Raw genomic sequence first — 12,153 nt, forward strand, 5'->3', positions numbered from 1 at the left:
TGATGAGTAAAACACTGTCTTTTCAATGGCAACCATCTCCTGATCTGGTTGGCCTCACCATGCCTGAACAAAAACAAAATCAGAAGTACATTTTAAAACAGGAAGATTCCTTAACCACCCAGAGCACAGCTGACACCAGGTATTTAGCTAATGCTTTAAGGGTGACAGAAGCAACAGAAGCCAGAGTGGCCTGCACAGCTATTATAAGAAGTCACTCTTGCAGCACACAATGGGATCTAATCCTAGGGGCCAAGTACAGCCCCACAAATTTCCACGTTGTGGGAAGCAGCTTAACCCCTATCCACAAGACTCTCTGGCCTCCCAACCCTTCCATGTTCTGGTCCCCAATTATTTTTTTTTCCCCTTTTGAGACAGAGTCCCAGTTTTCTTTTTGAGACAGTCACCCAGGCTGGAGTGCAGTGGCACGAACATGTCTTAATACAGCCTTTACCTACCAGGCTCAAGTGATCCTCAAGCCTCAGCCTCCAAAGTAGATGGGACTATAGGCACGCACTACCATGCTTGGTTAATTTTTGTATTTTTTGTGGAGATGGGGTCTCCCCATGTTGCCCAGGTTGTTCTTAAACTCCTGAGTTCAAGTGATCTGCCTGTCTCAGCCTCCCAAAGTGCTGGGATTACAGGCATGAGCCACCACGCCTGGCCAGTGGTCCCCAATTCTTTTGGCTGAGTGAGAGAAAGGGGCCCTCATTTTTACTCCAGGATGGTCCATCTTGGGAATATCTTTGAGTAGTCTTTTAAGTAGAAAACACTTTATCAAACTACAGAGTGACTTTCATGGCCCAGATGAAACAGTCATAATAGCTAATGCTACATTTTCCCAGTAGTTGAGTTCCTCAATATTAAATAGCACTATGTACAGAACTCCAAAATTTTAACCTAATTCGATATTTAGGAGAAAATAGTTAATCTATGTCATCCAGGGAACAGTCCTATTAAAGCCACAATATGTTCACAATACTACAAAGATCATACAATAGGTTAACCAACTGCCCTGCATTTAAATTTTTTATGACTTCGGTGTTTTCTCTGAAAAAAAAAAAAAAAAGGATATTTTATATTTGTTAATCTAAGGAATTCATGTCAGTAATTTTCTCAAAGTAAAGTAAGTCTGCTGGGAAGTCAAAGCCTCTGTCTCCAGAATGATAAAACTGCCAGCCACTTCCAAACAGAAGTTCTCTTACTTACAAAGGAAATGAGAGTTCTGTCTCTACCAGGAATCCCTCTCAGGGGTAGGGACTTGAAGTTAACCTTGGTGATTCTGAGGAAACCACCACGAGGTTCTCTATAGTAGTTATAGAAAACCCACTGGACTTGAGGACACCAGAAGCCCTCATCCACATGAGTGCAAACATATTGTGTAGAGAAATGAGCTCTGCTCTGCGCTTGCAGAGATGGTGGATCTGGTAACTGAGTCAATGCCTCTACACACCTGTTGCTTCTTGGGAGCGCTGTGGTGTCTATATCTCAGTATATGTTAGATTCCTTCTATGTGTAATTACTAGCTCTCTGGGTGTTGCCACTGGGCCATTGTAGCAGGTAATGCAGAACTGAATGAAAACAAGTGCAAGAGGGGCATGCCAGCATGCCAGAGGAGCAGCTGGGAAAGGACTCATGCCTCATGCCAGAGGAGGAGCTGGAAAAGAACTTGGAAGGGTGATGTTCCAGACCTGGGGTTGATAGAGACTGTTTCACTGAGGTTCTAATTATTATATTATTATTCACTACCTCATCTTTCTGAACCTCAATGATCATACTAGTAGTAATATAAGTCCAAATTAATTTTTTAATGGGCAGAGCTAACTCCGCCCCTACTACTAGGAAGATCTTTTTGTTAAGTTAACAAAGAGGACGCCAACCAGCCTGGAGTGTCTACCCAGGGAAACTCTATTGAGCCGTATCTGCTTTCAGCAAATGGTTGCACTTAGAAAGGAATTATTACATTTATTAAACTAATACTCAGAGAGCAGTAGACATGAATCCAACACACACAAGTAATGTAAATTGAATACCTCACTTTAAGCCTATAAGTTCATGTACAGGTCACTATAATTGCCATTTATAATCCAAGGGCAATACTTATACACTTTTGATGATTCCTTGGGAATTATCTGTAAAAGCTCTAGATTTTTAATTTTTGGCTATTTGGTGTACAAAGATTTTAGGTACTAATTTAAAATCCTAGTAACTATTAGGTAACAAGACCTTGAATTTTAAAATTGCATACTCAGATTCAAGTATGAATTTGGATTTGTGTGATCTAAAATGCAAGTATATTCCTTTGAAAACTGTATAATTGTGAGAAAAGTGCAGACCAAACCCATATTGAGGGACATTTAGCAAAATAACTGGCTTATACTCTCTAAAACTGTCTAGGTCAAAGCTTCCTCAGGTATGGTTCCAAATTAAAGGAGGCTAAGGGGACAGGACAACAAAAGGTCATGCATGGTTCTCAATTGGCTCCTTGGACAATTGATGAAATCTAGATATCGCTAGACTTAAAAATAGTATTTTCTCAATATTAATTTTCTAATTTTAATTAATTCTAATTAAAATAAATTTTAATTAAAATTAATTATATATGTGTGTATATATACATATATTATATATAATATATGTGTGTATATATACACACATATATTTTTATATATACACACATATATATGGATACAGAGAGAGAAAGAGAATGATAAAGGAAATATGGTAAAACAGGAATATCTGGGTAATTTGGGTGCACCTGACATTTTTTGCATTGTTTGCAACTTTTCTGAAAATCTGAAACAATTTTTGAAACTCACTCACCAACAAGTCTCCTGCTGTTCTAAATAGTCACGAAACAGCATATCCGCACACCTGGCAGCAGCCTGCTCTCTGCCTCCCTGATTTATTCACAAAGCATTAAAAAGTCCTTTCCCCATTTTCCTGCTAGTACTGTAGGCCAAGTTTATTACTGGCCTCCCTGACACATAATATTTTTTCCTTTCTCTGTCATCCATAGAACTGAAAACTCCCTGTTGTTTCGAAGATAATCTCTATCAGACAAAGCATTAGTGCCTTTCTGTTTAAGGTTGTTGGTCTACAGGGGGCAGAATTCCAAAAAGATTTGGGCTTTGTTGTTCCACTAACATCCCCCACACACATAAATCCAACTGTATGAGGAAAAAAATTGTTCCTAGATAAGAAGAAAAACTCATTTTTAAATCATGACAAATAATAAAAGAAGAAATAGAAAAAAGAAAAGAAAAGAAGCAGCATGAACTACCATCCATCTGGCTCCAGGAACACAGGGCTTTGAATCTGAGGAAATCTAAATGAGGGCTCAGAGCCTCTCCTTGGGCTCATACAATTTCCAAACATTAGCAGGAACATTCCAGGTGGCCCCCTGCCCACATCAGAATAAACGTGGTATCCTCTGTTCTTGTTTTCTCCATCCTTGTATGTCCTCCCCATCTTGACTATTCTTACAGAAAATTTTCCCTGGGATATAATGAAATGGCCCATACAAAAATGTACACTTGTCACTTAAAGATGAAAGTATAAAATGAAGTAAAATAAAAACCAATGGAATCCTCTTACCTTCAAACAGCAGTTGTTGTGTGAAACAGATTCCGCGTCTATACCAGGTCCCTAAGGGTTTGAGCCTACCTCAATGCATGCAGAATATATAGGGAGAGGTTATAGATCTGGGTTTTTCATTACACAAGGTGTTTTTGATGAGTCCTCAGCGAAGATCCACTTTAAAACAAAAGCTACACAAAGACTACAAAAAGGCCACACAAAGTTTAAACAAAAGGCTAAAGAAAGAGCAAACAAAAGCCAAAGAAAGTTTAAACAAAGAGTGAAACAAAGACAAAACAAAGGGCAAACAAAGACAAAAACAAAGAGCAAAAGAAAATCTAAACAAAAGCTAAGCTAAACTACAACCATATTACACACACACACACACACACACACACACACCCCACATTCACTGTACAGCCCCCCAGCATTCATGTATTCCAGCCTCCCACCTCCCACATCCCACATAATCAACATCCCATGTGAAAACTCACCCCTCAAAGTTCATTCCACACAAACTCCAGTTAAGTTCCACGCCAGGTCCAACCACACCACACACCAGCTCACCCCACCAAACCACATACCCTTCCACCAACATGCTACACCACCACATGTTGCAATCACATTGACAAATTCCAGGAGTTTTTATACTCCATGTAGATTAAATAACCATCCCCACTTCCTTCCCTAAAACACTCATGTATACCCAGAGATACACCCCAAAACTAACATTCACACACGCATGCCCTTGTACACTTGATTTAGCAAGAGTCTAATGCAGCCCAGTTACAACTAACATTGAATTTGGGAGTTTCCATGACAATTACCCTATGCATTCACATTTATAAAAACATGTATAAATCATCTCTCATGTTGAATAGTTTCTGCAAATGATGAATCTCATTAAATTCACAGTTTATTGGCTTCAGTCTTAGACACCGGCATTTCCTTATAATGTTCCTAAAATGTGGAGCCACACCTTTCTGTGCTCTGTTAAATGCCAGCAGTCCTGTAATTCTGCTTCTGCTATTTATTTTATATATGTAGAACTACCCACTAATAATTTGAAAGATGAAAGCTTACTTCTGAAACCAATCCAACCAACAGCAGCCTTGCCTTTTGGATTCCCAGAGCCCCCTGCATGACAGTGTAATATAAATGTCAACATTACCACCAAGTTTCTCTTTAGGCTCTTGTCTCAGTAAAGAATCAGCCAGGGAATCTTGAAGAGGTAATCCAGTGAGACTACAAACATTGACCATAAATCTCTCTGTACACTAACATTTTTGTTTTTGTTTTTGTTTTGAGATGGAATCTGGTTCTGTCCCCCAGGCTGGAGTGCAGTGGCACTATCTCAGCTCACTGCAACCTCCACCTCCCGGGTTCAAGCTAGTCTCCTGCCTCAGCCTCCTGAGCAGCTGGGACTACAGATGCCCACAACCATGCCTGACTAATTTTTGTATTTTTAGTAGAGACAGGGTTTTGCCATGTTGCCCAGGCTGGTCTCAAACTCCTGACCTCAGGTAATTAGCCTGCCTTAGCCTCCCAAAGTGTTGTGATTACAGGCTTGAGCCACTGCGCCCGGCCTCTTCATACACTGACTTTATAGTTAGTTAAACATTCTTTCTCTGAGTAAATGAGTTACAGACGTATGCTGATTGATTCACTCCCACTGTGATGCCAGTATTTTGCTTGTATTGTATTGACTGTGACTGGGGGCTGGGGAGTAGGGTAGGGTGGTTTAGAGTTTGAAATCTGGAGGCCCTGACACTGGGATCATCACAGGACCCACCTCAAGGATTTGAGTGAGGACTAAATCAGTTGATATGTTTGCACTGGTGGAAAGACAGTATTGTCAACTGTAGCCAAAGTTTCTGTGGGAAAATCCTCTGCAGTGTTAGCAAGTTTCTTAATTGTAACTGTGAGTCCTGGAAGGTCTTGCTCTATGTGGAACACAGGCTGCCATTCAAGAAGAGTGACCCTGACTCAGACATGGCCTCCCCAGTGGTTCTGGGAGTGAGAGTGCCACCGCACTAAGGGCAAGCACTAACATTTAACTAGAAATAGAAAGAGATGGCATTACGAGCATTTTGTGAAATCTCCATAGTTGGGTTGCATAAATTATATATCACCCTGTATATGGTGGAGTAGAAGATCAAAGATGAGACTTCCCCAAAATGTGTCATTAAGAACTTTTGTTGGAAAGATTTGAGAAGCAGAGGGTCTTTAATAAAGATAGAGTTTTGTAATATATCTACTGGATCTTGTATTTTTTAAATAGCCTGAATTAGTCTTGTTATTTTGTGAATAGAAAACAAATCCTTACAACTGCCACCCGCCTCTGTTGGTAACCTTCTTTAGGGCCAGGGCCGTAAGAGTTGCATTGGTGCAGGACTCTGTGTGCCAGGCATTCGGGCCATATACTAAGTAATTCACACAAATAGTCATTTATATACCTATTTATGGTAGGTTATTGGCTTCCTTTTAAGGGTGTAGTTTTCTTACATTCTACTTTTTCCTCTCCCTTTTCTCTTACCTACTGAATGTAGTTAGTTAATATTTATATTATTATAAATATGTAAATATTCTCTCCTACAGAACCTTGTGATTAACTACGATTGTTTCCTTTCTTTGTACAAATTTCTTGTTCCTGGAATTAATAATCACCCCATTTTTAATTTTATTCATTTATTTTAATCTGCTTAGTTTTAAATTTTACACTTCATCATTTTTTCCAAATATTCCAACAGATCTGTCAACTATCTGCTAATAAATTCTAAGCATTCCAATATACTGAATGATCTTTCACATCTATTGTCATCTCGTTCAGATTTCAGGCTGGTTGCTCTCTAGACCCGACGCAGGCCTGGGTCTTCCCTTCATTGCTTTGCTGGAAAGAGATCACCTTGTCCAGGATCCCATGCCATCCTCACCTTTCCGAAGCATGCCTTACAATACCTTTCCTAGAAAGAGTATATATTAAGTGAATTTTTTCAAGTGTTTGTGTCCCTGAAAACTCCTTTACTCTGCCCTCATACTTGATTGCCTGTTTGTGTATAGAATTCTAAGTTGAAAAGTATTTTCCCTTAGAAAAATGATGTGGATGATACATTGTTTTTCGGTATCTTCCCCTCCAGTGTTGTTTTTGAGAAGTTCTAGACCTTTCAGATGCCCGTTGCTTTTTCTGTGATTTTCTTCTAAGCCTCTGGAAATGTTCAAGATCTCATTTTGACCCCAGTTGTCCTGAAATTTCATTATTCAATGTGAATGTTTTTTCGTCCCCACTTGGTGGAGCATTTTCATCTGGAAATTCATAAAATTCCACTCCAAAAATTCTTCCTTTTTGTTGTTGGTTTTGTTAATTTATTTTTCTCCATTCTCTTTCTTGTTTCTTGAATTTCTGTTATTTGGCTTTTGAACTATCTAAATTGATCTTCTAAATTGTTACTCATTCTTCTCTTTCCTAGTTTCCAATTCTTTGACTTCTTGTTTTATCTCTCATGAAGTTTTCTTATTTTATTTATTATAACCATCTTTTTGAATTTGATACTTCATTTTGACAATTACATTTTTAAATTTCAAGACTTCATTCTTATTTGCTGACTTTTCTTTTTTCAAAGCACATAGCATTTTCTGTAAACTAGGAAACTAGCAAAACAGTAACTACCACACTGGGCGATGTTGCTTGGTTTTGGTTTTCTTTGTGTCTTTGTTAGTTTTGCTTTGCATTGATTCGTTTTGCTTACTCCACGTTTCTTCATCCTGGTTATTTGTTTCCATCTCTCCCCTTCTAACCAAAAGTCGTCCTCTTTATCTGGTGATCTTTCACTGTCCATTACTGCTTAATAGTCAGCCATTCAAGAGAAGACTGGAGGCTCCAGGTACAAGGATGGGTTTGATGCTGGGGAATGCCGCAGGCACCCATGTTGGCCTTTACAACAAGGAACCTAGAAATATAAGTAGCTGGAGGATTTTTCCATAGAGTCATTCAGTTTCTTCAATGAAAAGCCATCTATTTTTCAGCCTGACAGGGGCAGGGAAGATACAGAAGTTTGAACACCATGCTATTGATATTCTGCTCAAAGTAGACAAGGGACCTGAGGGACCCACATGAGTGTTCCTCACTGTTCCTGAATCAGGAAATTTCTCCATAATAAACTTCCAGTGACCACAGCAAGTTAGTGCAATAACTCTCAGAATCCATTCTGTGTGTGCGACTTGTCTATGCCTGATCCTTGCTTTCCACTATACCTGGATGCTCCAGGTGCAGAGACCCTCAGCGTTGCAACAGATAACTTTTGATGTGCTTTTCTCTCAGGCATCGCTCCTGCAAGCACTCAGACTGAAACTTCCTCTACTCTGTTCACATCCTCCGTCCACTTTATGTTTCCTAAAATTGTGTTATCATCATTCATCTTGTTGTCTCCTTTTCTTTGGGAGTTAAAGTAGTTTTTAAAATGCTCTACTGCCTTTGTGGAGGAAAATATTTTTTAATCCTTCACCTTTTACAAATATTTTACTACTATAATTTTAGTAATTTTTTGGAAAGGAGAGTAGATAAAATAACCATATGTAGTTAACCTGACACTTTTTACCAAAGGACAGTAATTGCAGCAAGATATAATTCATATATCATAAAACTCATCATTTTAAGCTGTGAAATTTACAGAATTTTTAGTATATTCACAAGGGTGTGGAGCCATTACCACCATCTAATTTTGTAACATGTTCATCACTCTGAAGAGAAATCCCAGGCTGGGTGTAGTGGCTCACGCACGTAATCCCAGCACTATGGGAGGCTGAGGCCGGTGGATCACTTGAGGTCAGGAGTTCGAGACCAGCCTGGCCAACATGGTGAAACCCCGTCTCTATGAAAAATAGAAAAATTAGCTGGGCATCGTGGTACACGCCTGTAATCCCAGTTACTCAGGAGGTGAGGCATGAGAATTGCTTGAACCCAGGAGGTAGAGTTTGCAGTGAGCTGAGATCGAGCCACTGCACTACAGCCTGGACAACAGGTGAGACTCCATCTCAAAAAAAAAAAAAAGAAAAGAAAAGAAACCCCAAATTCATTAGCAGTCACAATACTATTTTATACTAGCACAGAGAGAAATTCAACCGTAAAAAAGGTTAGAAGGAATAGCAAAGATTTTGTTAGGGAGATTACTGAAAATTAATACAAATGAGTAAATTATTTACAAAAGAACATTTTTCTTAGAAAGGAGATGCACATGTCACTGGTAAGATAAGAACATCTTCCATTTTTCACCTAAAAGCTTAAATATACATCAAGTCATATCCATAATTAGACAATTATTATTTACTTAACAAAATTATGTATCAAATATGTGTTGTAAAAGTTGATTTTTTCAAGTAGAAAGACAGAAGGTAGGCCAGAGAGTTTCTGATTCACGCCAATGCTATTTTTCCTGATATATATGAAAACTCAGTGTTTTGTTTTATAAATAATTATAAGACCAGCTAGACATGGTGGCTCAGGCCTATAATCCCAGCACTCTGGGAGGCCAAGGCGGGAGGATAACTTGAGCTCAGGAGTTCAAGACCAGCCTGGGCAACACAGAGACCTTGCCTCTTAAAAAAGAAAAGTGATAAGACCATTTAATTATTGTAAAGTAAATAATAATGGACTGATCGATCAAACCTGGGAGAAAATATTCATAAATGGTTCCTCATTTGCCCTTCAATCCTCTCTTTCAGTGTAAATCTGTCTCATCCAAAATTTTGACCTTAACCTCACAGATTTTTAGCACCATGTTCTCCAGCGTTCAATCGTCAACAGAGGAATATGATACCAATTGAGCTGCCAGCCACTCAGACAAAGCCTCTGTGTGTTCCCAAGCTCCACACCCAACATCTCCGTCTCTCTCCCTCTGCTCTGCTAGGGCCCAGTCACAATTGTGTTCTGGCCAGTGGTGACCTGTGTAATAATGTACATAGTGTTCCCTAATTAAGGGACTGGGTTTTATTCAATTTCCAATGTTAAAACTCACTCTGTAGGAGCCATACCACCACTGTTAAACTTCCTGTGCCCAATCCATGTTTGGAATTCTGTGTAATTTGCCATTAGAGAAGGAAAGTGTGGATGTGGGGTAGCAATATGCAAGGATTCTAGCAAAAGGGGAGACCCAGAATAAGAATGTATCAAGAATGTGATGTCAGCGGGCAGCAGCGGAGGAACCCTAATTCTACTTCCTGATACAAGTTTTCACTAGACAAGAAATATGCACCATGGAGCAGAACCCAACATTGATGGAACTAACCTTTGAAAAAAAGAATTACCATTATTTTAATTCTATGCTTACCAAGCAGCCAAACATTTGTCACTTTGTGATCTGGTAGTTTATTAACAAAGTGTCTTGAGAAAATCACATATCCCAAGTAACTGACACCATTGTGAGTTAATAGATCGGAATTTATTATCAGGCTGCTTTTTGTTGTTGTTTTTTAAGGCTCTTTTTTAACACTGGGCACAATGTTTATAAATAAACACTACCTTCTCTAACTTATTGCACCTTGATAAACCAAAAATCTGATGTCTGACCTTATTGATCTGAAATCCACAATAAGGTGTAAACAGCACATATGGCTGAGCTAACCGTAGCCTGTTTTCAACTAAATCTTTTTTTACCTAAAGTTTCCATTAACCCTCTCCCATTTACTCCAAATATCGCTTCTCGGCTAGTGACTGAATTTGAGAAAGATTAACTTCATTGGGAGGATTTCTCAAAGCGGGCTCTGACTACAACACAACTCCAGCAAGATTTCTTTTTAATAAAAAGAACCCCTACCAATTAAAATTGTACCAAGAGGCCGGGCGTAGTAGCTCATGCCTGTAATCGCAGCACTTTGGGAGGCCGAGGCGGGTGGATCATGAGGTGAGGAGTTCGAGACCAGCCTGGCCAACTGAAAGGTTCTTGTGTCCGCTGGAACCCCGTGAGTGCGCCAACAACACAAGGCGGTGTGGAGCAACATGCTGTTTTAATGAGCACCTGGGTGCAGGTGGGCTGAGGCCTAAAGTGGCCTCAGCCCCAAGTGAGGAAGGGCCAGGGATTTTATAGTCTCCTGTAAACAGGAAGTGTCTCAATCTGACCTAACTGCTATGTGGTACCCAGATGGCCTCTTTCTCAATCTTCAAGGATAGGTGTCTTCTAGCCAGGGTAGGTGTCTTCCAGCCAGCTCTCTTCCTGCTTCTGATATCTTGCTGACGCACGCTGCTGGTGCAAGTGGCCTTGCGCCTTGGGGCTGCGCCTGAGAAGGGAGGAGTTACTCATCCCTTCAAGCTTTCAGGCCCCAGGGAGAATCTTTCACCAACATGGTGAAACCCCAGCTCTTCTAAAAATACAAAAATTAGCCAGGCATGCTGGCAGACACCTGTAATCCCAGCTACTTAGGAGGCTGAGGCAGGAGAACAGCTTGAACCCAGGAGGCCGAGATTGCAGCCAGCCCATGAGAGGTGAAGCCGGCTGGGCTTCTGGGTCCTGTGAGGACTTGGAGAACTTTTCTGTCTAGCTAAAGGATTGTAAATGCACCAGTGAACTCTCTGTGTCTAGCTAAAGGTTTGTAAATGTGCCAATCAGCACTTGGTAAAAACGGACCAATCAGCACTCTGTAAAATGGACCAATCAGCACTCTGTAAAACGGACCAATCAGCTCTCTATAAAATGGACCAATCAGCAGAATGTGGGTGGTGCCAAATAAGGGAATAAAAGCAGGCCGCCAGAGCTAGCGGTGGCAACTTCAGGGGGTGTATGTGGCTGTGGGGGAAACTTGGATTTTTCAGTCTTGGCATTAAATCTTGCTGCTGCCCACTGTTTGGGTCTGCACTGCCTTCATGAGCTGTAAGACTCACCAGGCAAGTCTGTAGCTTCACTCCTGAAGTCAGGAGTCTGATTTTTTTCAAATCACTTCTAACCTGTTAGAACATGAAAGTTACCTAAGTTATTAAAGAGAGTTATTATTTCTTTTGACTATGACCATGAAGAATTGAATCAAGAGTCTGTTCTGCTGTGGTGACAAAAAATAAGACCAAAAAAAGAATGCTTAAGAATCTCTGATATAAATTATGAAAATTAATAGTTGTGCTCCATGGTAACATTAAACCTTCGCGGGTTTTATTTATTTTTTTTGTTCGAGACAGTCTTGCTCTGTGTCCCAGGCTGGAGGGTAGTGGCCTGTTCTCAGCTTAGTGCAACCTCAGCTCTCCACCTCCTTGATTCAAGAGATTCTCCTTCATCAGCTTCTTGAGTAGCTGGGATTACAGGCACATGGCACCACACCTGGATAATTTTTGTATTTTTAGGAGAGATGTGGTTTCACCATATTGGCCAGGCTGGTCTCAAACTCCTGATCAAGTGACCCGCCCACCTTGGCTTCCAAGGAGTGCTGGGATTAAACATGTAAACCCCCTGCACACAGCCTACACCTTCACGTTTAAAAGAAAAATATATATAGTCTGTGGAATCCCTAAAGCAGTTCTCAAAAATCCCTATGTTTCCTCAGAGAACAGTATGAACAACTAATAACGTGAATTTTTCTCAAGCTGTGTTCCAGACACAC

The 12,153-nt window shown here is 40.2% G+C and overlaps 1 protein-coding gene across 8 annotated transcripts in view; it reads right to left on the reverse strand.

Annotated features, from left to right (window-relative positions):
* Positions 1 to 3,730, reverse strand: part of MOBP (myelin-associated oligodendrocyte basic protein) — a 44,505-nt gene extending 40,775 nt beyond the window's left edge. For 4 of the 8 annotated variants that reach the window (XR_003118065.1, XR_003118066.1, XM_025375261.1 and 1 more), the window contains exon 1: positions 3,595 to 3,730. The gene's annotated coding sequence lies outside the window, so the exon portion shown is untranslated. The remainder of the gene's footprint in view (positions 1 to 3,594) is intronic. The other 4 variants (XM_025375264.1, XM_025375260.1, XM_025375262.1 and 1 more) reach the window with 3 other exon arrangements.
* Between the last annotated feature and the right edge of the window lie 8,423 nt (positions 3,731 to 12,153).

Source organism: Theropithecus gelada, chromosome 2 (assembly GCF_003255815.1).
Source record: "Theropithecus gelada isolate Dixy chromosome 2, Tgel_1.0, whole genome shotgun sequence".
NCBI classification, from domain to species: domain Eukaryota; kingdom Metazoa; phylum Chordata; class Mammalia; order Primates; family Cercopithecidae; genus Theropithecus; species Theropithecus gelada.